The sequence below is a fragment of the Tiliqua scincoides genome, chromosome 7 (genome assembly GCF_035046505.1).
Source record: "Tiliqua scincoides isolate rTilSci1 chromosome 7, rTilSci1.hap2, whole genome shotgun sequence".
Lineage (NCBI taxonomy): Eukaryota > Metazoa > Chordata > Lepidosauria > Squamata > Scincidae > Tiliqua > Tiliqua scincoides.
In genome coordinates this window covers 18,577,265-18,602,216 of record NC_089827.1, presented here as the reverse complement: position 1 = coordinate 18,602,216, position 24,952 = coordinate 18,577,265, and the positions used below count along the sequence as shown (strand labels likewise).

The 24,952-nt window shown below is 43.6% G+C and overlaps 1 protein-coding gene and 1 pseudogene across 3 annotated transcripts in view; one reads left to right on the top strand and one right to left on the bottom strand.

The window, feature by feature from the left end:
• TMEM117 (transmembrane protein 117) overlaps positions 1 to 24,952 on the bottom strand; it is a 242,335-nt gene that overhangs the window by 62,662 nt on the left and 154,721 nt on the right. The window lies entirely within an intron of this gene.
• Positions 7,473 to 7,590, top strand: LOC136658168 (5S ribosomal RNA; annotated as a pseudogene).

Genomic DNA, 24,952 nt, shown 5'->3' with positions numbered 1-24,952 from the left:
TTTCTAGCATTGGGAAAGCCTGCAGAGGGGGCTGCAGGCTTCCTGGACCCTCTCTGAGGCCAGTGTGACCCCTCCTCAGATAAAGCGAATAGTCTCTGGGTTCCCACAGTGTCATGATCGCTAGTGGTGCCATCGAGATACACCTTAGCCCCAGGCCCTGCCCCCACAAATACTTACCTTTGGTCCCAACATCCAGGAAGGACTTGGGAACCACTGCCTTAGTAGTATGTTAGAAGGAGGTTGAAAGGGAGGGTAAAAAGAGTCCAATCTCTCCAGAGTGCATGGAGGCTGCTTAAAACAACAGTAATAGAGGCCCAGCAGAGGTGTATACCACAAAGAAAGAAGGGTTCCACTAAATCCAGGAGGGTGCCCGCATGGCTAACCAGCCAAGTTAGAGAGGCTGTGAAGGGCAAGGAAGCTTCCTTCCGTAAATGGAAGTCTTGCCCTAATGAGGAGAATAAAAAGGAACATAAACTGTGGCAAAAGAAATGTAAGAAGGTGATATGGGAGGCCAAGAGAGACTATGAGGAACGCATGGCCAGCAACACTAAGGGGAATAATAAAAGCTTCTTCAAATATGTTAGAAGCAGGAAACCCGCCAGAGAAGTGGTTGGCCCTCTGAATGGTGAGGGAGGGAAAGGGGAGATAAAAGGAGACTTAGAGATGGCAGAGAAATTAAATGAGTTCTTTGCATCTGTCTTCACGGCAGAAGACCTCGGGCAGATACCGCTGCCCGAACGGCCCCTCCTGACCGAGGAGTTAAGTCAGGTAGAGGTTAAAAGAGAAGATGTTTCAGACCTCATTGATAAATTAAAGATCAATAAGTCACCAGGCCCTGATGGCATCCACCCAAGGGTTATTAAGGAATTGAAGAATGAAGTTGTAGATCTCTTGACTAAGGTATGCAACTTGTCCCTCAAAACGGCCATGGTGCCAGAAGATTGGAGGATAGCAAATGTCACGCCTATTTTTAAAAAGGGAAAGAGGGGGACCCGGGAAACTATAGGCCGATCAGCCTAACATCCATACCGGGTAAGATGGTGGAATGCCTCATCAAAGATAGGATCTCAAAACACATAGACGAACAGGCCTTGCTGAGGGAGAGTCAGCATGGCTTCTGTAAGGGTAAGTCTTGCCTCACGAACCTTATAGAATTCTTTGAAAAGGTCAACAGGCATGTGGATGCGGGAGAACCCATGGACATTATATATCTGGACTTTCAGAAGGCGTTTGACACGGTCCCTCACCAAAGGCTACTGAAAAAACTCCACAGTCAGGGATTTAGAGGACAGGTCCTCTCATGGATTGAGAACTGGTTGGAGGCCAGAAAGCAGAGAGTGGGTGTCAATGGGCAATTTTCACAATGGAGAGAGGTGAAAAGTGGTGTGCCCCAAGGATCTGTCCTGGGACCGGTGCTTTTCAACCTCTTCATAAATGACCTGGAGACAGGGTTGAGCAGTGAAGTGGCTAAGTTTGCAGACGACACCAAACTTTTCCAAGTGGTGAAGACCAGAAGTGATTGTGAGGAGCTCCAGAAGGATCTCTCCAGACTGGCAGAATGGGCAGCAAAATGGCAGATGCGCTTCAATGTCAGTAAGTGTAAAGTCATGCACATTGGGGCAAAAAATCAAAACTTTAGATATAGGCTGATGGGTTCTGAGCTGTCTGTGACAGATCAGGAGAGAGATCTTGGGGTGGTGGTGGACAGGTCGATGAAAGTGTCGACCCAATGTGCGGCGGCAGTGAAGAAGGCCAATTCTATGCTTGGGATCATTAGGAAGGGTATTGAGAACAAAACGGCTAGTATTATAATGCCGTTGTACAAATCGATGGTAAGGCCACACCTGGAGTATTGTGTCCAGTTCTGGTCGCCGCATCTCAAAAAAGACATAGTGGAAGTGGAAAAGGTGCAAAAGAGAGCGACTAAGATGATTACGGGGCTGGGGCACCTTCCTTATGAGGAAAGGCTACGGCGTTTGGGCCTCTTCAGCCTAGAAAAGAGACGCTTGAAGGGGGACATGATTGAGACATACAAAATTATGCAGGGGATGGACAGAGTGGATAGGGAGGTGCTCTTTCCATTGTCACATAATACCAGAACCAGGGGACATCCACTAAAACTGAGTGTTGGGCGGGTTAGGACAGACAAAAGAAAATATTTCTTTACTCAGCGTGTGGTCGGTCTGTGGAACTCCTTGCCACAGGATGTGGTGCTGGCGTCTACCCTAGACACCTTTAAAAGGGGATTGGACAAGTTTCTGGAGGAAAAATCCATTATGGGGTACAACCCATAATGTTGTATGTATGTATCAGGAGGTGTATGCGCAACCTCCTGATTTTAGAAATGGGTTATGTCAGAATGCCAGATGAAGGGGAGGGCACCAGGATGAGGTCTCTTGTTCTCTGGCATTTGGTGGGCCGCTGTGAGATACAGGAAGCTGGACTAGATGGGCTTATGGCCTGATCCAGTGGGGCTGTTCTTATGTTCTTATATTATGTTCTTATGACTGTTAGGCAGGAAAAGCAAATTTTATGAAGTAGAATTGAACTTTATTCTTCAAAAACATGTTGCCGATTCCACCAAATACATATTATTTCCATCGTATCTCCATAGTATTTTCACACATAGCACAGAAACATATCTTTCCCCTCTTTCTTCTACCACAAGGAGGAGAAAGCACTGTAACCCTGTGATGCAATTTGAGGGTAGGCAACCCTGCTGAAAATGCACTTAGTAGTGGATATTGAGTGCCCACTGACATGCTGAAATCCCACTGACTCACTTTCCTGGATTGTGCCCAAGATCTTCCACACAAATTCAGAAGCATAAAGAATATTGTTTCCCAGGAAGGCAAAGTTGGTCTAGAAATTGTCAATAGTAATCTCGGGGGGGGGGGCACCCTTCTTGGTTACACATATTAATTCATTCCAATACATGCACATCTAAATGTTCCTCTTGCCCGGTATTGACACTAAGCTAATACAATTCCAGCTGGGTGGCAAACATCCAACTTGAATTACACAGCCGTAATATACTCCCATGTAAAATAAAAATTAGCGTCTGATGGCAGAGGAAGTCTCTCATGATAATACAGTTAAATAATAGCTATTGCAGACTGATGTTTTATGTTCCAATTTTAAATCTGTGCACACTTTTCATGTACAGCATTGCATCTGATAAACTTTCTTTATTTCATTCCATCTTAAGGTTGTCAGAGGATGCAGGGAAGAAATCACTGTAGCCGAACCAATGACCCAAGGCCTTTGCAACATATTTCATGCACCAAGGTTCATTCCATTACCATTGGTAGTCCGATTAATTCAGTCTAGATCATCCAACAGAGACAAAAAGAGATTTACTCTTTTTCCCCCTAATTCCATAACCACTAACAAATGAATTCAGTTTATTTTATTTTCCTTCCTTCATCAAACTTGAAAATCACTTTGGTACCAAATGACATGAACCCTTGGAATTTAATCCATAGCTAGTAAAGTTAAAGGAAGTTTTGGTACTGGTTTCAATAGGTCTTCAACACTAAAAAAAAGATGCACCAAATTTCCTCTCATCAGGTGTTACTAAGCTCAGCGCTGCATGTCAGTTGAGACTGAAAGTACAGGTGGAGCCTTTTTATGCGTGTGAGTTCCGTTCCCTGACCTGCTGCAATTAGGAAATTGAGTTAGTAGGAGGCATTGCGCTAAATCAGCCCCGGAAATGATGTGTTTTACACAAATTGCATAGAGTTACGCAAATATGCTGCAGCCTGACACTTGGGGATGGAAGGAAACTGAGACAGTGGTTCTCAATCACCTTCCTCTCTGCTCCTTCGCCTCCCCCTCCTCTGCTGTGTACTCAGCCCTCCCATTGCCAGCTGTCCCCGCTTCTTTCACAGGTGGGATGCTGAGTCCAGTACTATGCATTTCTACTCAGAAGTAAGCCCCATTGTAGTCAATGGGGCTTACTCCCAGGAAAGTGTGGAGAGGACTGTAGCCTGAGAGACCAGTCCTATGCCTGCCTAGGACTCCGAAGTAAGTCCCATTCTAGGCAATGGGGCTTACTCCCAGGAAAGTGTGGATTGGATTGTAGCCTAAATCTCATGCTTTGGCTTGCTGGGAAGACTTGCTTGGTGGGCTGTTTTGTTTCTGTAGGCTGGAGCACAGAGAGCCTGCACCATCTCAGTCTGAAGGGGGGGAATTCGGCAAACACTCCCTGGGTTTTTTAAAGCAATCCCCTCTGTTACTACTGCACCTTCCCTCCTCTGTGTGTGTGTGTGTGTGTGTGTGTGTGTGTGTGTGTTCCACCTTGCTGCACGTGTTCTGGCTACAGAGGTTTTCCACCCCCCTTCAGCCTCTTTGCTGGCCCAGGGGCTCCAGGAGTCTTACTGTTTCTTTGCAAGGGGAACCTCTTCCATGGCTCCAGGGCTATTTCCCTGTCTGTGCCAGGCGGAGCCTTTTTGCAGTGTTTTGGGCTGCCTTGAAACGGAGCAAGACGACAGCGCAGGGCAAAGGAGGCAAAGGTGTGTGCGACTTTTAGCTCCCCCCACTCAATTCGAGTTAAGATAAATCAGCAGATAAAAAATCCGTGGCTAAATATGTTGCACCTCTGTAAACAACCAAAATGTGTTACTGTGGGGCGTTATTTATTTATTTTATTATGTTACTAGTCACTATGCAAAATGCCAAATGCTATTTGATATCATTTCAATTAATATTCATGTAAAAAAAAATCTAAATTATATCTAAGTTAATTTGCTCAGGAAACACTTTAATTATGTATAAGGCACATATTTATGCAAAAAGAAAATAAATCAGATTAGGTAAAAAAATTACATGGAAAAAGATTCTAGAGAGTGTCATATTTTATATAAGTACAGGCAACTTTGAATTTCCTTTGGCCACACCATTAATTTACCAAAATTAAAAGTGTTATCTATTTCAAACACCAGCTCATTTAAATTGAACTCATCAGCTTTAAGCAAGCTCTAGGTTGCAAATACCACCATTCTCTATCTATGACACAGAGAAACAACCTATGAAAGCTCATGGTCTTGCTTGTGAAAAACATCTTCAATCATTTTCAAGCACGATAACATGGGCTTCACATGAGTTATAGACGTTTTCGAACTCTTCTCCCTGCTCAGCAGCCAAAATAAAAACTTAATGACCAAATTAAGCAACAGAAAGCAATTTGAAAAAAAAAAAACACCTCCAGATAGAAGGAAAAAGAGACTATTAAGATTTTAACTTAGTAGCCTTGAAAAATTATTCAAAAAAGTATGAAACCAGCTACCCTAGGAAAATGTGAGTGTTGCCTTGCAGAAGTGTGGGATTTTTCTCTGATCCACCTCAGACAACTGACTTGATAAGAGAGAAGACAGAGTTGCTTTCTAATCAGTGCAGGAAAAAAAAAAACTTGAAGTGGGTTGCCACCTCTGCTAACATTGGAGCTCATTGAGAAAATAATGCTGGGCAGATCTATGGTGGAAGAGAGACCTATGTAAAATTGCAACATAAAATTATGAGAGGAAGAGGACACCAAAAATGCCAAATACAAATTCTGCAAAGAACGGAATGCAACTTGGCATCACAGATATTTCCATATGGTGAACTGTTGATTTTGTATAGCCCAAAGAAAGCCTGCCTGATAATTGTTGGTGTTTGTTCCTACATGTCTGAACATTTTAAAGAAAACATGGCTGATTGTGCAGCTATTTACATTCAAACATATTCCAAGGTACATTTACAACAGCAGCCAGTATGGTATTTTTGATCAAGACAGGAACTAGTCCAATGAGCTACACAGGGTAGACTCCTAAAATCCCACTCCCATTGCCAGTAGCTGTCTCTAATGAGCTGACTGCACAGATGTCCTGTTATGCTTAACATGATTCCAAAAAACTAGTTTAAACACTGGATTTCGATACCTCTTCTACAGCCAATACAGCATTTGGCCGCAGTCAAGATTTAATAAGGTTTACTGGGCACATCCTCTAATGGCCCAATCCTTTTCTGGACCAGCCCACATGGTGCAGCACCACTGATGTAGTGTCCACTGTATCCTGTGGGCTGGCTGGGAACCAGGCTAGTCAAGAGAGGTAAGTTATGAAAACTTTTACGTAACCTCTGCAACCATTCCATGGTTCCCTGTGAGCCTACTCAGATCTACACCAGCATTTTGCTGGTACTGGTATTTAAGAGCCGGCATGGCACGCAGTGTTGGACTTAAATCAGGGAGTCCTGGGTTCAATTCTCTACCTAGACATGAAGTTCACTGAGAGCCCAGTTTTATCCTTCCTCCCCACACATACGGCTACAGCCATACAGCCAAAAACAGGTGTGCTGTATCCAGCAAAAAGGGGTGGTGGTGTCATCATGCTTTAGCAGGTAAAGGATATTTAAATCCCCTTACACCTCTGTATGCTTCCTGGCCCGCAATGGGTCTCTTTGGACCTCTGTTAGTGATTTCGCTAGCACAAGTCTGAGGAGTGAAAGGGGGCAGGGAGACTTCAGGAAAAGGGAATAGGATCTGGTGTGCTCCATCACTGCCAGGATCCACTCCCTCCTGCAGCCTCCCTGTCCCCTGCCCAGTTTCACCCCTCCCTGCCCCATTCTGCCCTCCTCTACCCCTCTCTTTTTTCTAGCTGACATACTTGGTGAGCCAATGAAAAGCCAATGATGTGCACAGGGGGCTGTGGGTGACTTTGACCTAGTCATTATCTCATGGCCTCATCTCCCCGGCAGAAAGCATTGTGAGGATAAAGTGGGAAGGGGGGGGCGGTGACACATGTGTGCTGTCTGAAACTCTTGGGATAAAAGGTGGGATAAAAATGTAACAAAAGAGACAAAAAATTTCAGCAACTAAAATAAACAGAAATATTAAGATAGTGAATCAGAGGTCACTGAAGACTGAACAGGAACTTTTTACAATGGCACATTTTCTTTTCTGAAATTGGGAGAAGTTAGAATGATCTGGAATGGAGAACGTGTCCAGACACTGAAAAAATACTGTTCATTTTTCAAGATTTCTGAAGGCACCTCTGTGGCCAGGAAACTTAAGTATAATCTTCCCCATAAATGCTATTTGCTCAAGATGACGTCACAGAGACACAAATGCCTTTACTTGCTTCGATTTTATTCCACATAGACAAGGAGTGATTTGGGGAGCATTAGCAGAGACAGTGGTTCTCCCATATGGTGGTGTAGTTGCGGGGACAGTGACGTGGTAAGTACTGCAGGTATCACAACGTACCATGTAAGCGGCCCCTGCCACTCGTCTTTGGAACCAGTCCAGGCAGCAACGGCCATGCGCAAGGCTACCTGGAATGGCTCCAATAGCAAGTGGGAGGGGCCACTTCCTCAGAAGGTGGCACCTGCAAGACTTACGGTGCCACCCTCTGTTGCTACAATACTGCTTCCATATTGCAGATCTGCTTTCTCCTACAGCTCTTTATCTCTTCACATATTCACAGGTTGGTCGCACAGCAACTGTTACCCTGCACATGCCTGATCTCATCTGATCTCAGAAGCTAAGCAGGGCCAGGCCTGGTTAGTACTTGGATGGGAGACCGCCTGGGAATGCTGGGTGCTCTAGGCTTAAACCATGTTCTTTCGAGACTGAAGGTTGCCAACCATACAGGCAAAACACAGTGAATTTCCATTTCATTTCCTTAACTTCAGAAAGCAGAAATGAAAGCCATACGTTACTGAGGTGTTGCAAACTGCCCATCCCGATCTGTTGATCTCATATCCTAGCACAGGTCTTCAAAGGGAGGGGAGTGGGCTAACTCATGGAGCTCAGAACTGTGCCTGAGCCTGAGGAGGGTTCTTGGCTTCTCAGTGATACTGCAGGATGCAATAAGGACAGCCTCTCTAGAGGCACAAGATCAGGTGTATTGATCCCTTTCCAACTGGCATGAAAGGCAACGCAGAGAATTGCCGAGCAAGCAAATTGTATGTTTCAGCCTATCCAGGACCCGCACCTCATCAATCATCACCAAGTTCAAGGTTTGAAGGTACAAATGGCCTCTTCAAAATTGGCACTCAGGCACCTAAATCATGCTGGTCTGCTTCCTCTTGCATCTTTCCCAGGGACAGATCATTTAGACTTTGCATCAGAGAGTTCGGAGGAGAACTCTTCTCTTTTTTCACTTCTGCAGTCAAGTCACCAAAGCATTACTTAGCATAAAGTCCATTGCTCAGTGTGGCCACAACAGTGGCAACAATTTGGATAATTTTACAAGAAATGAAGGCATGATAGATAATCAAACTAAAGATCCAATCCTCAAGCTTCTCAGCGCTGGCACTGGGTGTCACAAACATGCTGTAAGGTATATCTGCAGTACCTGGAGAGGAGGTGCTGTTGTCACTGAGACATAGTGCCACAAGGAGGGCCAGCCAGCACTCCAGCAGCACCGGCAGAAAGATGTTTCGGGGGTGGGGCAGGGAGTGGGAAAAGGGGCAGGTGGAGGGCGAGGGGGGGAGGAACCAGGGCAGAGGGGGGTAGGATCGGCTGAACTCTGCTGGCAAAATAGCCAGTGCAGACTTGAGAAGCCCCATTGTGGGGCTTGGGGCTTTCCCCTGGGGAAGGGGACAAAAGTTCCCTTCCCACAAGGAGACTCCTGGAAGCTTCCCAGCACCTGCTGGATCCAGCGGTATCTGCTTTGGTGCTGCTGCTCCAGTGGGCGCTGGGAAGCTCAGGACTGGGCTGTAAAACTACTGAGGCATTGTTAGTGTGGGGTCTTCGCTATAACAACAGTTTGAAAGTCACATCCCAGTCCAGCACAAATTCCCATGCAGGAGTCAACAGTGGTGGCATAGGCTGTGCTGAATCCTGCATGGGAATCTTGCATGCTGGATGTCTCTGCGGGGTAATATCCCCTCACCTCAAGCTAAGCCCCAGCATTTGCAATGGGGCAACTCGAACCTGTGCAAGCTCTATGGCTGGTGCAAGTCCACCTTGCCCCATTTGGGGGGATCAGACCTAGGAAGGGGGATAGTGATCCTGTGCCACTGATCCGGCCCCCTTCCTGGTCCTGATCTGCCCACCCCCACCTTCATCCTCCCCTCACCCTGTTACAACCCTTCTCACCTTTCCCCACCTTCCTCCCCACTGTTCTGCTCCACACTGCTCCACATGGAATTGCTCTCAGGGCAGAGGGGGGTAGGATTGGCTGAACTCTGCTGGCAAAATAGGCAGTGCAGACTTGAGAAGCCCCATTGTGGGGCTTGGGGCTTTCCCCTGGGGAAGTGAAAGCAAGATCCTTTGCGGATCATGGAAAAGTGCCAGCATGATCCTTTGCGCCAGCCCTCCTGATTGCTATGCTACCGCAAAGTGCATTATGGTGCTTCTGTGACACCAAGCACCGGTGCGGTGCGCACTGCGCCGTCCCACACACTGTTCAGGATTGCGTTCTAAGTTTTCAAACACACTATGTTTGGCTTTACTGTTTGCTTTGGATAAATTGCCTTTGCTTAACTACGCCACGATCAGTCAGCAGTGCATGACATTACTAGAGCCATAGCTGTCATTCTGCTAATGGTATCACTAAAATAACACATTAGGATGATATTGTTTTCATATGGGGGGATATCCATACATCTCCCACAAGTAATTACATTACCAGCAATCCTCTTAAAACTATTGGTTTTGCTTAGATGCTTTGCCAGTAGTACTAAGTCTAATTATTGGAAAATTCCATTACGTGAGTTATATGAATCAACAACAAATGAACTGGCTGAACTAACAGCATTACTTGAATGAGAAATTTCTAAATGGTCAAGATTCTTATTTAATAGGAGCTTGGGAGTCTTATGGGCATGAGATTAGGATATCAGAGATAAGCAGGAAAGACGATACAAGGAAAGGCACTAAGGAAGAGAGAACAAGAGTTGCTTCTAATAAAGGGGGGAAAAAACCGTGGGCGAGTTCCCTTAGTAACATTTGGAAACTATTCTCTGTTATCCATGATGTGCCAGAACTACCGCGTTCTAAACCAAAATCTATTTAAAGTATATTTAACATCTGAAATGAAAGACAAAGAGAAGAACTACTGACCTTCAGAATAATAGCTGTCCTTATTATGAGCGTTGCAAAAAATGGCAATTATCTGGAAATATTACCACTAAGGTTCTGAAGAGCTCATTCTGCCTCTGAGGGTTACAGCTGGAGACTCTGGATACAAGTACAGGGTTCCTTTTGTGAGCAATAAAAGCAGAGTTCTGAAAAATCAGCGTTCAGTCACATCGTATGTAATTCTATGGAGGAAGGTGGTAGGTCTCTGATTATGCTAGAATGAGGGGTTATTTACTGCAGTGCTGCTGGGGCACCCAAAAACCTTGTTTACACAAGTCAAAAAGCAATAGAGTGCCAGATCAGGGTCAGGGGGTGGATGCAAGCTAACAAATTACAAGCTTGCTACAAACTAAACTTCTGAGTAAAATACATAACACTGTTTTCAAACGCCTCTAGGTATATGGACAGCAAATTGCATCGACAGCTAAATGGAGCCCTTAGGTTCAGGGGGAATATATCTCTCAATACCAAATGCTTTGTTAAAAATAATGAGAGGGAAGAGCTCTTGCTTTCCATGCCCTGCTAGTGGGGCTTCTTGAACTATTTGCCTGCTCAGTGTTAGGAACAGGATGCTGGGCTGGCTGGACTCTTGATCTAATCCAGGACAGCTGTTCTTATGCTTGCAAATGGAAATTCACCCCTTTTTGCATGCCGGCTGTCCAAGCTGTTTAGACAACCACTCCAAAACAAAGTCAAATCAAAAAGCCCTAATTATCCTAGGGATTTCCCCACCCCCTTCTTTTTTCAGGCTGATTCAGAAACTAACGCATCCATTGCATAAACCAAAGTGAGACAAATGGATGGCATCCATTCAAGAAATCCTCCAACTGTAGCTTTTCTACATGAGCCAGGTACCAATGCTTAATAAAATGTTTATTTTTAAAAAAATCAGTACCAGCTTGTGATATATCCCATCTCTATCAGCTGAGAAATTTCACATTACTAAAGCCAATACTAAGATCTGAACATGTAATACAATCAGTGTGGAGTTTTTTTTTCTTCATTAGTGCTTTGGTTTTGAGTGTTGAACATCTCAATTTTATGTGCTTTGAGCGTAAGGCAGAGATATGCTCTCGCTCATGCCCTACGCATGCATTGTGTATGCACGGCCTTTGCACAAGCGCAATTCTTTGGGAATGGGATACAAGGCCAATGTTAAGAGGAATTTTTGCGTGTGCTGCGAGAGGAACCAAAGAATCAAAATCCTTCCCCTGTCTCTTATTTAAATAAAGATACCCTCTACGCACTACAGAATAAAGGCTCTGCTTACCTGAATGCTAAACCATGAATTCCTTACTTCAGAATCTATTCCTGCTTCCTGAAATAGTGATTAAAAATAATAAGTGTTGCTGTATGCATAGGTCAGAATCTACATACACGATTCAGCAGTCACAGTCCTCCAATGTTTTTATGTTGTGCAACCATTCAGCAGTTGCACAGAGGAAAAACTGAATAAATTAAAACCCAAAATATAAGCCTCGGGCTGATGTGTTTGAACTTCACTGCAAACATTATTCATACATATTTAATTGTTCCATTGAGTCTTTGACTGTTTGGGAAAGATTCTAGGCATTATTTCCATTCCATTAGTGAGCCTCTAGTCTGCATACACTTTTAACACAAAATGATTGATTCCATAAATGTCTTACCACTTACTGCCCTGAACACTAATTGAAGTTGTGTATGGCTTAAAACAAAGTGTACATTTTCAAAAGGCAGTCAAAATATGTTGTAATCTCTGGAATGCTTTGTGGCTGATGACAAAAAAATGGCATTTCTAAAGTACATGCACGTATATTCGCTTCTATGATAAAGCTTTTCAAGAAATAACAGCTAAAGATAGTCAATGGGCTGCTACCCCACTCCCAAGAAAAATCCTGGTGGTAAACAGAAATGGAAAGAAAAAAAGCTACTTTGAAACATTAATATTGCATATATCAGATTCTTTAATCTCTGCTTGGATTGTGTAAGTTTATTTGTTGTAGAAGAATGTGTACATTCTTTGTTTGGCATGAAAACTGAACTAGAGAATCCAAGACAAAATTTACCAACTAAGATTTATTAAGGGAACATACAACATGGTACTGAAGGTCTTATAAAACAAAGATAATGATGTATAAAACAATGCTCTCACAATAACAGACCAATCCTACCTAACACTTTGCATAGCAATGCAGTGGCAACAACGTGGCATCTGATGAATCCCATGGGGGAGTTTTGGCCTCAGGAGGCCTCCTGGGGGTAAAGGAACATTTGTTCCCTTCCCCGGGGGTAAACCTCCACCAGCTCGGTGGGTGAACACAGACCTGTGCCAACAATATTGCTGGCGCAGGTCCACATTGACCCATGAAAACAGATTGGGTCCAGAAAGGGGATAGAAACCAGTGGATGCCACTGCTACTGAATCTGCCTGTTTCTTTAAAACAGTTGTCTGAGAAGAATGACAACAGGGCCTGTTAAGGTTATTTTGTATGGGATGGTTGGTGTAGGATCCCTGCTTTGTCCCAATGTGAGCAGGTTGCAAGAAAAACAGCAAATACAGCAGAGTACTTTCAGCAGATGTATTTGAGCAAGGGATATCACAAGTAGAATAGTCAGTAAACACAAAGAACAGTCAGTCCAAGTATAACAAATCCAAATCAGTTTCCAACAATACACAGTCAAAGGTTCAGTCCATAAGTCAGTAATAACATATACATACAGAATCCAGCCTCCTCAGTCACTGGCAGCAGTTCCTCAGTTATCTCCAACAACTCCCTTACTGCTGCACTGGAAGCTCCAGCAGACTAACCTTATGTAGTCAGCTTAGCCAATCAGTGCTGGCTTGGTCACACCCAGGGTGTGTCAGTCCCAGGTGCCTGCTGATTCTGCTGACTCAGCAATCTATACCTGCTCCCTGAACCAACTTGTAAGCTGTGGTTCTGCTTCCCTCAGAACACAAAGCTAACAGGGCCCACTGAGTTCCAAAACAGGTCTGATTCCAGCCTCCCGTGCTAAATTCCCTACGCGGGTCTGCTGAGACAGTTGTGTAAGTGAGCTTTACATTGCAATACCCTGTGCCAATTTTACTGCATGGCAATTCTTTAAAGAGGAAGAGAAAGTTATGTTTATGTAGAAAACATGTTGCCTTTATATCTTTTAAGTTGGGAGCATTTAAAGTAATTACAACAATTAAGTACTACAGCAATTAGTAGTTTGGAAATAAAGACTATGACGTCTAAATAGTCTTTTGAAAGAAAGCCTAGCGATTTTGGAAAGCATTAAGATTTTTTTCAAGCATCCGGTGACATATATCTCAGGGGAAAGGCATGAATGACAGCCATCGTCTCCTTTTACTCCTTTGCAGAGTAAAAGATATGAATAAAACAGCTATTGCATCCACTAATACTGGTACCACTATTTAATAGCCACAAATTTACAAGTATCCAATAGCCCTGCTGGATCAGACTGAGGGTCTGTTGTAATCCAGCATCCCACTGCCAACACTGGCCAGTCAGTTGCTTTGGGAAAGCCTATAAGAAAGCAAGCTATCCCTAGGTCACATATTCAGGGCCTCGAAACATAGAGTGGTGAATAGTCATTGACAGACCAAAATTCTATTGGTTTGCCTAAACCTTTTCAACCCCTTCAACAGTACCAGCCAGCTCCTACTGCCCGAGACATTGCATGAAACATTATTGCCTTTTGGTCGGCTATGACCAATTTCATCACCTGCCCTTGAGTTCTAGTATTCAGAGAGGGGGGAAAAATTCCATCCACATTCTCCAGAATTATAATTCTGTATGTCTCCTTGAGCTTTAAGTCATAGGCTTGCTCTTCGATTGCCACCACTACAGGGAGAAGGAGGATGCTTGACATTCCAGGTAAGTTCCAGATATGCTGAATCTGATAGTCCTTGACTGGAATCCAAAAGTGCCCTGTGAAAAGAGTAGGTACTTCTGCTCATATGCAGAAGGGGGCAATATTGTGAATATTTGCAAAAAAAAACAAAAAAAACAAAAAAAAAAAAACCCTGTCTGCTGCAGGCGCTGTACCACATCCCTGCAATTCTGGAAGGACTACGAACATTCAGAACAGGCTTTTCTGAAGCTTTTCTCTTTTTCTGAGAGCGAGGGGAGAGCCATTCTGTCAGCAGAAGTCTCCTCGTGGTCTCAGAAGTCTACACTGTTGACATCCCATGTTCTAAATTTCCTGCTCTCTAGAGCTCTGTGGCTTTAAACTCCTGCAGGACTTAAAGAAAGTGCTTCAGCAGTCTGTATAGATGTAAAAGGCACACAGGGGAAAAACAGAAGATTGAATAACCAAAGGTCAGATAACCAGGCTCTACAGTATTATTTTTTTGGCCTGGTATTTTGACCCACTGTGATTCTGTGACTGCATTTGTTCCTTGTAAAGTTTTCTTGCATATTTCACTCAAAGATCTCTTTGATTCTGAGAGAAATCCCACTGCCACCATAATCTGTTCCTTTATATCCATGGATGAAAGTATCTGATTGGATTATCACTGTTCCACCAGGTTTCTAGCATTCCCTCTATATCTACATTCTCTTCTAAACCCAAGGACTCTAATTTATCCATTTTTGGCTTTGAGGTATCTAGCATCACACAAACACCATGTTAGAACATCTATGTACAGTTTTGGAACTCCTTTGTTGGCCCTCTGACAGCGACTCAAGACATTTCTCAAGATCTTTCAGCCTCATTGCACTTTTTGCTTCCCTGATTTGTGTGTGTGTGTGTGTTTTTTCCTGCTGTTGTTATTGCTATTTTTGCTTTTGGGGGTTGCTTTTTGTATTTTATTGAGTATTATCGTATTGTAATATATTTACATCTGTAGTTCCCAAACTTTTTAGAACCAGGACCCACATTTTAACATGACACTCTATCAAGACCCACCCTGCAGCCCTAATGGTTGCTGCCTCATTTAGGAATGTTGAGGAGTGTGGCCATAATGGTGACTGGGCAGTAGTGCTCCCCGCCAGTAGCAGCTTGTTTAACCCTTGATGCACATAGCCTAATCTGCCTTGTTAGTTTTGCGACCCACCAAAAATTGGGTTGTGACCCACTGGTGGGTCCTGGACCCACAGTTTGGAAAAAAAACTGATTTTCATTGTTGTTAAGCTACCTCTAACCTTTTCGAGTGAAAAGTAAAGGTTGTATATAAATGCTTTAAAATGAACAGATGAAATATTGAGAGCCTGTGTGGTGCAGTGACTGGTATGGTTTTCAGATCTGGGTTCCATTTCTTACTCAGGCATGAAGCCCACCGATAGTGCAATTCAATGTGCATTTTCCTCGGAGTAAGCCGCATTGAACACATTGGGACTTATTCTGAAAATACCTGAATAGGATTGCATAGTGGCTGACCTTGGGCCAGTCCCTATCTCTCAGCCTAGCCTACTTTACGGAGTTGTGGAAAAATGCGGGAGGGGAAACCTGTAGCACTCTGAGTTCCTTGGAGAAAGGCAGGCTACAAATGCAATAAAATAAATACATATGGGCGCAATCCTACCCTGTGCTGGAAAAAGCAATCCAAGAGGCTTGCGCTGTATCCAGAGTTTGATAGGGGCCCAAGGCGGTTCAGCCAGAGGCAAGGGGAAACTTTTCCTTACCCCTGGTTAAGGGGCCTTTGCCCCAATGGGTCTCCTAGAACTTGCGCCACCTCCTGAGAACAGAGCGGCTTCAAGCCGCTCCAATCTCCCCGGGAACGGGGGTTGGTATCCGGCATAACTGCTGGATTCCAGCCCCGCCTCCTGCTTCCCACCCACCTGCCCCCAGGGCCGTCCACTGCCTGTCCTCCTCCTGCCCTCCCCCGTCCAGGAATGACTCCCTCCCACCTCCCTCCCACCCACCCCAGAGCCTTGCATCAGCCCAGCTGGGTAAGCTGCCATGGAGGTTGGACTCAGCCTCCCTGTGTCAGTGCACCTCCATGCACCAATGCAGCTTACTCCTGAGGAGGCGCAAACGAATCCATTTTCAGGATTGCGCCCTATGTGATTCCTCCTCCTTTTTTTTTTGCATTAGATTTTTGCTGTGATACCTTTCTCTGTTTGATTGGCTTGCCACTGTCTTGGCATGCAGCTGTTTCCCACCACATCTTGCACACAAAGGCATGATGGCTGCAGCAACACCATCTGCTTTGGTGTAGGAAAAGCATCAACTGGAGCAAAGGGATTAGAAGAAGAAGAAGCAACAATATATGCCTGCCAGCAGTCAGATGGCTTGCCTGGAACAGGAGTCCCTCTAGAGCCAGGCCAGAAGAGCAGTGTCCTTTTAGAAGTATAAAAATAAAGCTCAAAAAAAACCCACATAAAATACTGCTAGGATTAAAAAAAAAATCAGAGATAATCCTACTCATATAACTGTAGCAGTTCTAAGGACGTGTTGAAACCAGAGTTCTCTCTTTCAAAAGGAGAGCAGAGTCTTCTATTAAAAGTTATAAAAATAGAACTTTCTTCTCATCAGAGAAGAGTGGTCATTTCATACATGGTTTCAGGAAGGTAAAACAGACTCAATCCTATCTTTTCCCACCACCGCTGATCTGCGCCATGGGAGTAAACGCTGCATTCTTTGGGAGGGGGACCAGAAGGTTTCTTCCAGGTAAGGAAACATTTGTTCACTTGCCTGGGAGTAAGCCTCCACAGCTAGAACAGGTCTACTCAGACCTGCACCAGTGATTTCGCTGGCACAAATCTGAGTGGACTCGAGAAAGAGGATCACTGCCACAAATACTGCCCTTTCTACTCCTCATTTGGCCCCCATTTCACCATGTCCCATTCCTCCCCCTCCCTACCTCCTCCTGCCCCCTGTGTTAACTTACTGGCATGGAGGGACGGGACTGGATGGTCCTCGAGCGGGCCACCACTCACCACAGGCAATGCTATGGCCTGGCTGCTCCAGAAGGCATGTTGTTTTAGCAACTGCGTAAAGACCCTTACACCGCCAGAACGCTGACTCCGCTGGCATAAGTGTGCCTTAGGATTGAGCTGCCTGTCACTTGTGAAGTCTGGCATAAGCATTTGGACACAGGTCCAAATTGGCTTCTGATTGTGAGATGTATCAATACTTCACAGACTGAAGACTGACTGAAATTTGGAAGTCATTATAAATACATCAAAGGAACACCAGCGTGTTGTTGGTGAGGCACTTATATGGGTCAATAAGGGGTGAAAGAATGCTTTGTGTGACTGTCCCAAAAACAGTAGACCAAAAACTACTACTGCTATACAACTACTATAGTAACTACTACTACTACTACTACTGTAGTAACTTTGTAGATCTGAGTCTTAGGGTTCAAACCTATTCAAATTTTCAAAACCAATGCAGCCCCAAGTAAGCCTCAAACACACTAAGCTGAATGCTTGGTCCGACGTTGCTGAAACAGTTTACTATTCTGTTTTCTTGTACGATGATGTAATCTAGCCTTTCTAGAAAGGCCAGACAATAATCCAGAATGACAAAAGCTTTATTTCCCTAACTTTTATGTTCCACCGTTTTCAAGCATACTCAGCTGCAACGAGTAAAACATCAGTTATAACTATAACAGAATCTTCTTGTTAAAAAGAAGGGAAAAATAAACACACCATTTTCAGAAGAGTTCTGCAAAATTTCAAAGATCCCTTTCAGCAACGTGAGTATTGGTTGTTCCAATAAAGTTATCCTTTCTCTTTCACTGGAGAAGCCAACAATGGAGAAGCCAACAAAGAAACATGGTAGAAGTCATGGGACGTTTTGTATTAAGTTATCACCTTCAAACTCAAACCACTTTTGCTCAGCTGGCACCAATTTCAAGTTATAATTAGATGTGGGGGGAAATGGTGATAATGAAATAAAAACACATAACACTGCTTTTTGCACTTCTCAATTTTGTAAAAACAAAAACAAAAAAAACCCCTGAAATCTGCAAAAAATAAAACTGTTTTATTTGGTTTTTACTTATTATCTAATGGGGGCGCATGGGGAATTACTGTGGCTGCATCTGCTGACACTATACCACCTATAACATCTGCCTAGTACACTTATGACTTAAATTTTGAATTAAAAACTCATAACACCGCTTTCTACACTTCTAACTTTTGGGAAACACTGAAATCCATGAAAAATAAAACTGCCTTTTCCCACCTTTAGTGGTAGTACATAATTATCCTGAGCTTCATGGATGATTATGACACATGTAATCACCAGTCTGCATTACACCATCATCATGACCACATTCAAAATATTGCACTAACTTGGCAAAGTCCTTTCTTTTTCGACTTGTTCTCCTGCCTTAAAGGTTGCTCCTCCTGCAACATTAAAGGTTGCTCCCAAGGATTCCTTCAGTTCCTCGTTGAGCCTGGCTGAGCAGGAGAGGCAACTGCTGTTAGAAAGAGAGTCTCCCAAGTGCCCTGAGTGCTGTGCGTGTTTCTTACCCATTGTCCCATTTTCAGAAAGCCTCAATGAAAAGGGCAGTCCAACTCAGTTCAGATTCTATTTTCAGAATTGAAATGAGTGGCTCAGTTCAATCTACTTAAGGGAAAAGCAATCTAAACAACCAAAAACACACAGCCAACAACCAAATCTTGTTTCTTAAGAGCCAAGGGGGAAAAAAAACCAGACATGTTCTGGAGGTCAACCAGTTAAAACTATTTCAAGGAGAAGGTTTAGGCAGCAGCAAGGGAGAAAAGCTTTTGCAATATTCTCAACCTTCACAACATGTCTTGGACTAAGCAAGTGCTGCTGGCGCACCTAATGCAATTTTAAAAAATATGCCAGCTCCATTCTTCTGGCAATTGCTAGGCCTCTTTCCTTTCTGGACTCTCTTTGTACTTCAATGCAATCCAATGTACGTGTATGTTGCATTATGGCAGAAATTGTGAATGCTGACAGGTAACAAGAAAGCAAATATTTGATGTGTTTAGGTGTAATAATACTTTAAAAGAACCCCATAAAACAATTCCTTCCCCTCATCTACAAAAGAGCCAGGTATCACTTCACTGAGGCTCGCAGGGATTTATTCATTGGGAGCAGTGGCATATCTAGGGGAAATGAAACCCATGGCAAGCACTGATATTGCATCACTGTCTGAACAGAGAAGGAAAGATAATGGGGTGGGAAGCCAGCTCTGTTCATCCCACCAAGTGAAATCAGTAAAACGATGTTTTCTGTATGTTTGTTTTTAAATTTTTTGGGGGGTGAGGTCAGCTTCTCACTATGGTTTAGATAAGGATCAATATGTCAGTACCCTAGACAGTGCTGCAAAGAATTATTCTCCTTTCTACAAGCGTTACGCATTTGCAATGCTTCTGTTTCAGGTGTATGGAAAAACTTTGAATTTTCTCTGCAGGCATTTACCTCTTTTTGGAGGTCCCCTGAAACTGGTGTGAAAACACACCATCAGCCATGGTCCGGAAATGTACCATTGGTAGAATATGGGTAAGTCTGTGCCTGGTGCCCCCTTTCAAATGGTGCCCAGGGCAGATGTCCCCACTTGCCCCACCCTGGATATGCCACTGATAGGGAAAGAGATGTGGCTCACACATGTGCCAGGGGAACCACTAACCATAAAGCTACCCATAAATTAGAGTCAAGGTCCATCACCAGGAAAGCTTATCCAATTCAGAGGGAAAGGATATGAGTACACGATGGCACAATATGATGGAAGACAGAGGCTACTGACAATACCAATATTTTACAGACTTGTTAGCTGTGCCTTTGAGTGCACTGGTTAGCACAATTATATGATCTTCAACATAAAGTACTTGAAATCTATACATCTTATAGGTTTACATCATATATGCGGTTTTGATCATTTGGAGAACATTCACTTAAAGATTTCTTCTTTGTGCTATGAGTTTTTAAAGCAAAATGGATAAAAAAATATGTGTTGAAGGACAAAGGAAAGGAAAAGAAGGTGTATTAGACAAGAAAGACTCCTGCATGGTAGCATTTGTTAACCCACTGTGATTCATTGACATTTTAAGCTATCTGAGGTTCTATCTGTTGCTTTTCATATTTTCACAACTGTGGACAGACAACATATAATTACAGAGAGCAAAAAACATGAGCTTGTTGCTCTCCTTATTTCATCTCACTTACAAAGGAAAATTGGATGCCTCAATATTGCTCTGCGATCAGCACATTCTTCTAGTGCAAACGGCGTCATTGATTTTTTTTTTTACAACAAAATAATGTTTAAAGAAAGAAAAGCAAAAGCTGTGAAGTTATCTTTTGTTACACGACACAAGTAAGTGGCAGATAGATGAATCTGTTCAAGCAGGCACTGACCACAAAGCATGTATCTTCTCTGCTGTCATTTTTTCCTAAGGCTGTTACATAAGCGCATGAATAGAAACGAGGTTGTGTAGAAGTGGCACTGTGAGAAAGAGCATTAGTTTCTCTCATTGCCATCTGCTTTCAAAACCATCGCTCTGCAGATCAAGAGGAGGCGCTTGGAGAACTGGTGAGCACCAAGCAGGAAGCAAGAGAGCAAAGAAAGACTGGCAATTCTGTTCTCTTGTCCCTCCAGTTCTACTACTTTGAACTGCAAACTAATGGTCACGCTGCACCATCCTCTGTTGTATGTGTCACTTACTAGGACTGAGGAGGCCAATTTATGACTTGGATTATAACAGTGCTGTTTTCCAGTAATTGGTCAGCTTCAATGTGCCAGACACAGATACTTTCTTACTGTTGAAATAGATGGCTGGCACTAATGGTTGGACCCACTGGACAACTGAACAGAGCTTTCATTCATTAGGGAGTACTCAACTGGTGCCATGTAGGGAATGAGAAAGCAGGGCTTGGAAAGCCTCTGAAGGGCTTCAGCTGGTCGTCCAAGTAGGCAATATTAGGCTAGGTAACCCCAGACTTAGCAGAGATCATTTAATATGTTCAAAATCATCCAGATCCCTGGCGAATGAGGAGCTGTAGGAGTGCTGTAACACTTTGGGCTCAACTGTGTTATTTTATATAGAGCTCAAAGAAGAACACAGTACCTAGCAGATATGCTATTGATAATAAGCAGCAGATATATGGTACCAACAAGACTCAGTGGATATAATAATAATAATAATAATAATAATAATAATAATAATAATAATAATAATAATAATAATAATACAGGTATTTATATACCGCCTTTCTTGGTTGTCAGATTTCTCCTCAGACTTTATTCAAGGCGGTTTACATAGGCAGGCTTATTTAAATCCCCGTAGGGATTTTTACAATTGAAAGAAGGTTCTGTCTTTCAAGAACCACAACATTTCAGATGTTTCATTCTGATCTGGCCTCCATCCTCCCACGCTCAGAGCAGATGGAATAACTCGGCTCAGCTTGTCAGCTGCTTCAAGGTCGCACAGTGCTGGTGGCCTCGAACTGGCGACCTGCGGATGTTATCTTCAGGCAAATGGAGGCTCTACCCTCTAGACCAGACCTCCTGCAGGACTATTCTTAAAAGGTTCCATTGTTCTTGCCAGAGATGTCCCAAAAGATGGATAGGAAATTGGCCATCGTCACCTGTGATCTTGTCCGTAAAGAAGTATTGCATTGCTTCTTCCCATTCGACTGGTGCATACAAAATTGCTCAATTAGGCATATCACTACAACTACTTTCCATTCCCAATTTCAATTTCCATTTTTAGAGGGATACAGCTAACTAGCTCAGGAGAACTTTGCCATTATACGGTGTACAAAACCTTCGTTTTAAATAAGAAATCACACAGTGAGACACGCAACAAAAATTATATAAATCCAAAATATGTAAACTGCTTTATACTTCTGGAGTGAAGCCAACTGACACTATGAATAAACAGGATCTCTTTCCTCTTCTTCTCTCAGCTGTATTTAATGCTTGCAGAAGTAAATTAAAACTTCCAAAATGTAGGTTAAAATATAGGTTGCTAAACACTTTTGAACAGAAACTATCTATAGAGGAACACAAGGGGCTAGGGGAATGGAGGAGGATGGGAATTTGGAATTTTGCAGACTTTCACCTTAAAGAACTGCTCTTAAGTGCTCCTGCACATCAAGTTTGTTCAAATTAACACTTAAATCATACAGCTGAGGATTATTCTGAACAGGTATACAGTACCTCTCTTTCAAAGAGTGGTTCATTTGTGGCCAGATACGAGGAAGTCATAATTATCTCCCCACTCTGCTTCTTGGGCTTCTAGACTAACTAGGCCAAAACTCTAGAGCTTAGGGAATTCGAACTGTCCTAAGTGATTTGAACAGCTGGTATAGAAGACATGCAGGCCTCTGTAGTGGGTCTAGGCACTACTGAGAAGAAAAAGTGTCTGGGTACGGTCAAGTTAATCCCCTCAGAAGGCATGAACAATAGGCCTTGCTTTTAATTGTACTGAAAAGTATCCATATCAAGGCATGTGAAATAGATGGAAGGGTACCCCAATCCTAACCTGCGCTGGAACAGGCAGGCCAGGAGGCCTACGCTGGCTGGCTGCGGCTTGGCCCAGGACAAGGGGAATTAGTTCCCCTTGCCCTGGGTTACACGGCAGCAGTCCCAATGGAGCTACTTGGATCTGCACCACCTAAACAGGTGGCACCGATCCGAGCAGCCTACTGCTGCACCAGATCACTTGGGAGGAGGGTTAGAATCTGGCCTAAGTGCCAGATCCTGGTACCACCCCTCTCTTGGACCTAGTACACACACTGGTCTGCCTGCCGCCTGCCTTCCTCCGCCCCAGAAACCTCCATTCCATCATTCCCCTACCTATAGATCCCTACACTGGCCTGACTCAACCAGCACAACCTCATCCGTCGCTGGCGGGGATCTGGTGCGAAGAGGCAGGTGTGTTCATGTACCAGCTTCCCTGACTCACAAGGAGGCGCAAACATGCCTTATGGCATGTTTGTGATGCTCCCAGGCTGGCGCAAGGAACTTGTGTAGGCCCAATAAGTTCTTAGGATTGCACTCTAAGTGGAACAGGTAAGACAGAGGAAACATAAAACAAAAGAATGCAGGTCACTAGATTCCAGTCAATACACATATGGAAACTTTAGACACTAAAGTCCATTTAGACATTATTCACTTTGCAGATGTGTATATTTGTATATATTTAATCATACAAGTAGACAGTGGTTCTCACACATTTAGCACCGGGACCCACTTTTCAAAATGAGAATCTGTCAGGACCCACAAGAAGTGATGTCGTGATCAGAAGTGACATCATTAAGCAGAAAATTTTTTAACAATCCTAGGCTGCAATCCTACCCAGGAGTGCCCCATTTACTATCATTGTTCAAAGTATATACATAGTAGCCTGATAAAGGTACAGATCTGTAACATTTCCCCAAATGCAGTCACATACCAAGGTAGCATCAAGTCTAATATATTAAAAATACAATATTGAAATGAATGGGGACCCACTTGAAACTGGCTCGTGACCCACCAAGTGGGTCCCGACCCACAGTTTGAGAAAAACTGAAGTAGCATATTTATGAGAGTAGAGTTATGTGGAGGGAGAGAATTCATGGAAATTCTTGCTTTTAGAAACTAATGTTTCATCTGGTATAAACAGACCACTAGCTTCAAGCAGGGACAGCCCAAGACCACCTGACGCCTAAGGTGGCACGCCAAATGCTGTCCCCATCTGATGAAGTAGCAGCCTGTGCTCCTACCACTCTCCAAAGTTTCCCTCCTTCCCTCTGCATTTCTTCTTCCTCTCTGCTCCCTTTTCCAATCCAGCGAGTGGAAGATGAAGATGAAGCCGTGGAGGCAAATAGGCAGACAGAGATCACACCCCACCCCCGCCAACGTGCTGCCTGAGGCAACTGGTTTATTTGGACATATGGATGGGTTGACCTGAGGTAACTAATTCTGTGTCATCTTCGGTGCTGGTGTAAATCCACCCTGTGGTGATGGTCTACACCAGTGGTCTCCAAACTGCTGACCGCTTCGTTGTGAAAAAGGCTTCCCTGTCCTGCGTGGCACTTACTGTTCTTCACTGCTGCCTCGTATCTTCCCAGCCGATTTTGCCAGAAAATTGCGCCAGGCATCCTCTTCTGCTGTAAAATCGGGGCAGTGAGCGTGTTGGAGAGCAGGCGGTAGAAGCAGCTGCCCTATGTGACTTTCTGAGAAGACTGGCTGGAAAGATAAGAGGCCGCAGCACAGAACAGTAAGAGCTGCACAGGAACTGGATCCGGCCCGCAGGTGGAGCTTGGTGCCTGCTGGTCTACACTATCCCCAACTAATGTCCTCATAATCCCTTTTAAAAGGAGTTCCATTTAGAAGAACAGTGTTGATGAGCGGGTTTGATTTTTATCACCGTATCAGTGCCATTTTCCATGACATGAGTTTTTACTAGCTGGTTACACCTCAAATTATTCAACGAAGCAATTAAATTAAGAATGGAATACTAATACTATGCAACGCCATGCATAATTTGTAATGCTATTCATTTTTCTTTCTCCCTTTCCCCCCAGCTTATTAGAATAACCAAGTTTGCTGTTCCTGAATGTCTAACACGTAGCCCTTAAATAATGTCTTTATTTAATGAGAAGTTTTGCCTAGGGCAATATTATTTCATTGCCCACAGTTAAAAATAAAGACCCTTATGTTGCCCTTTATGTTTTTAAAATCCCAATTAGACCAACTTTTTGAGGATAAGAAGAAAGATTTCGCAAACTTAATCTAATGTAATGTTCAATATTTTTGTGGCAAATGGTTTGAAGGCAAAATTGATTTACAAAGTTTTACATCCTACTGTAGCAAAGCACCGCAAAGCATTTATGGATGGCATACTTATGAGAACATTTTAAAAAATCCCTGCTAGATGAAACCAAACATCAATCAATGGCCCAATCCTACCCAAGACCAACCTGCACAGTGCCAGGAATGCTGACGCAGCCTCTGCTACCATCTCGCAGGCCAATTGGGAGAGGTAA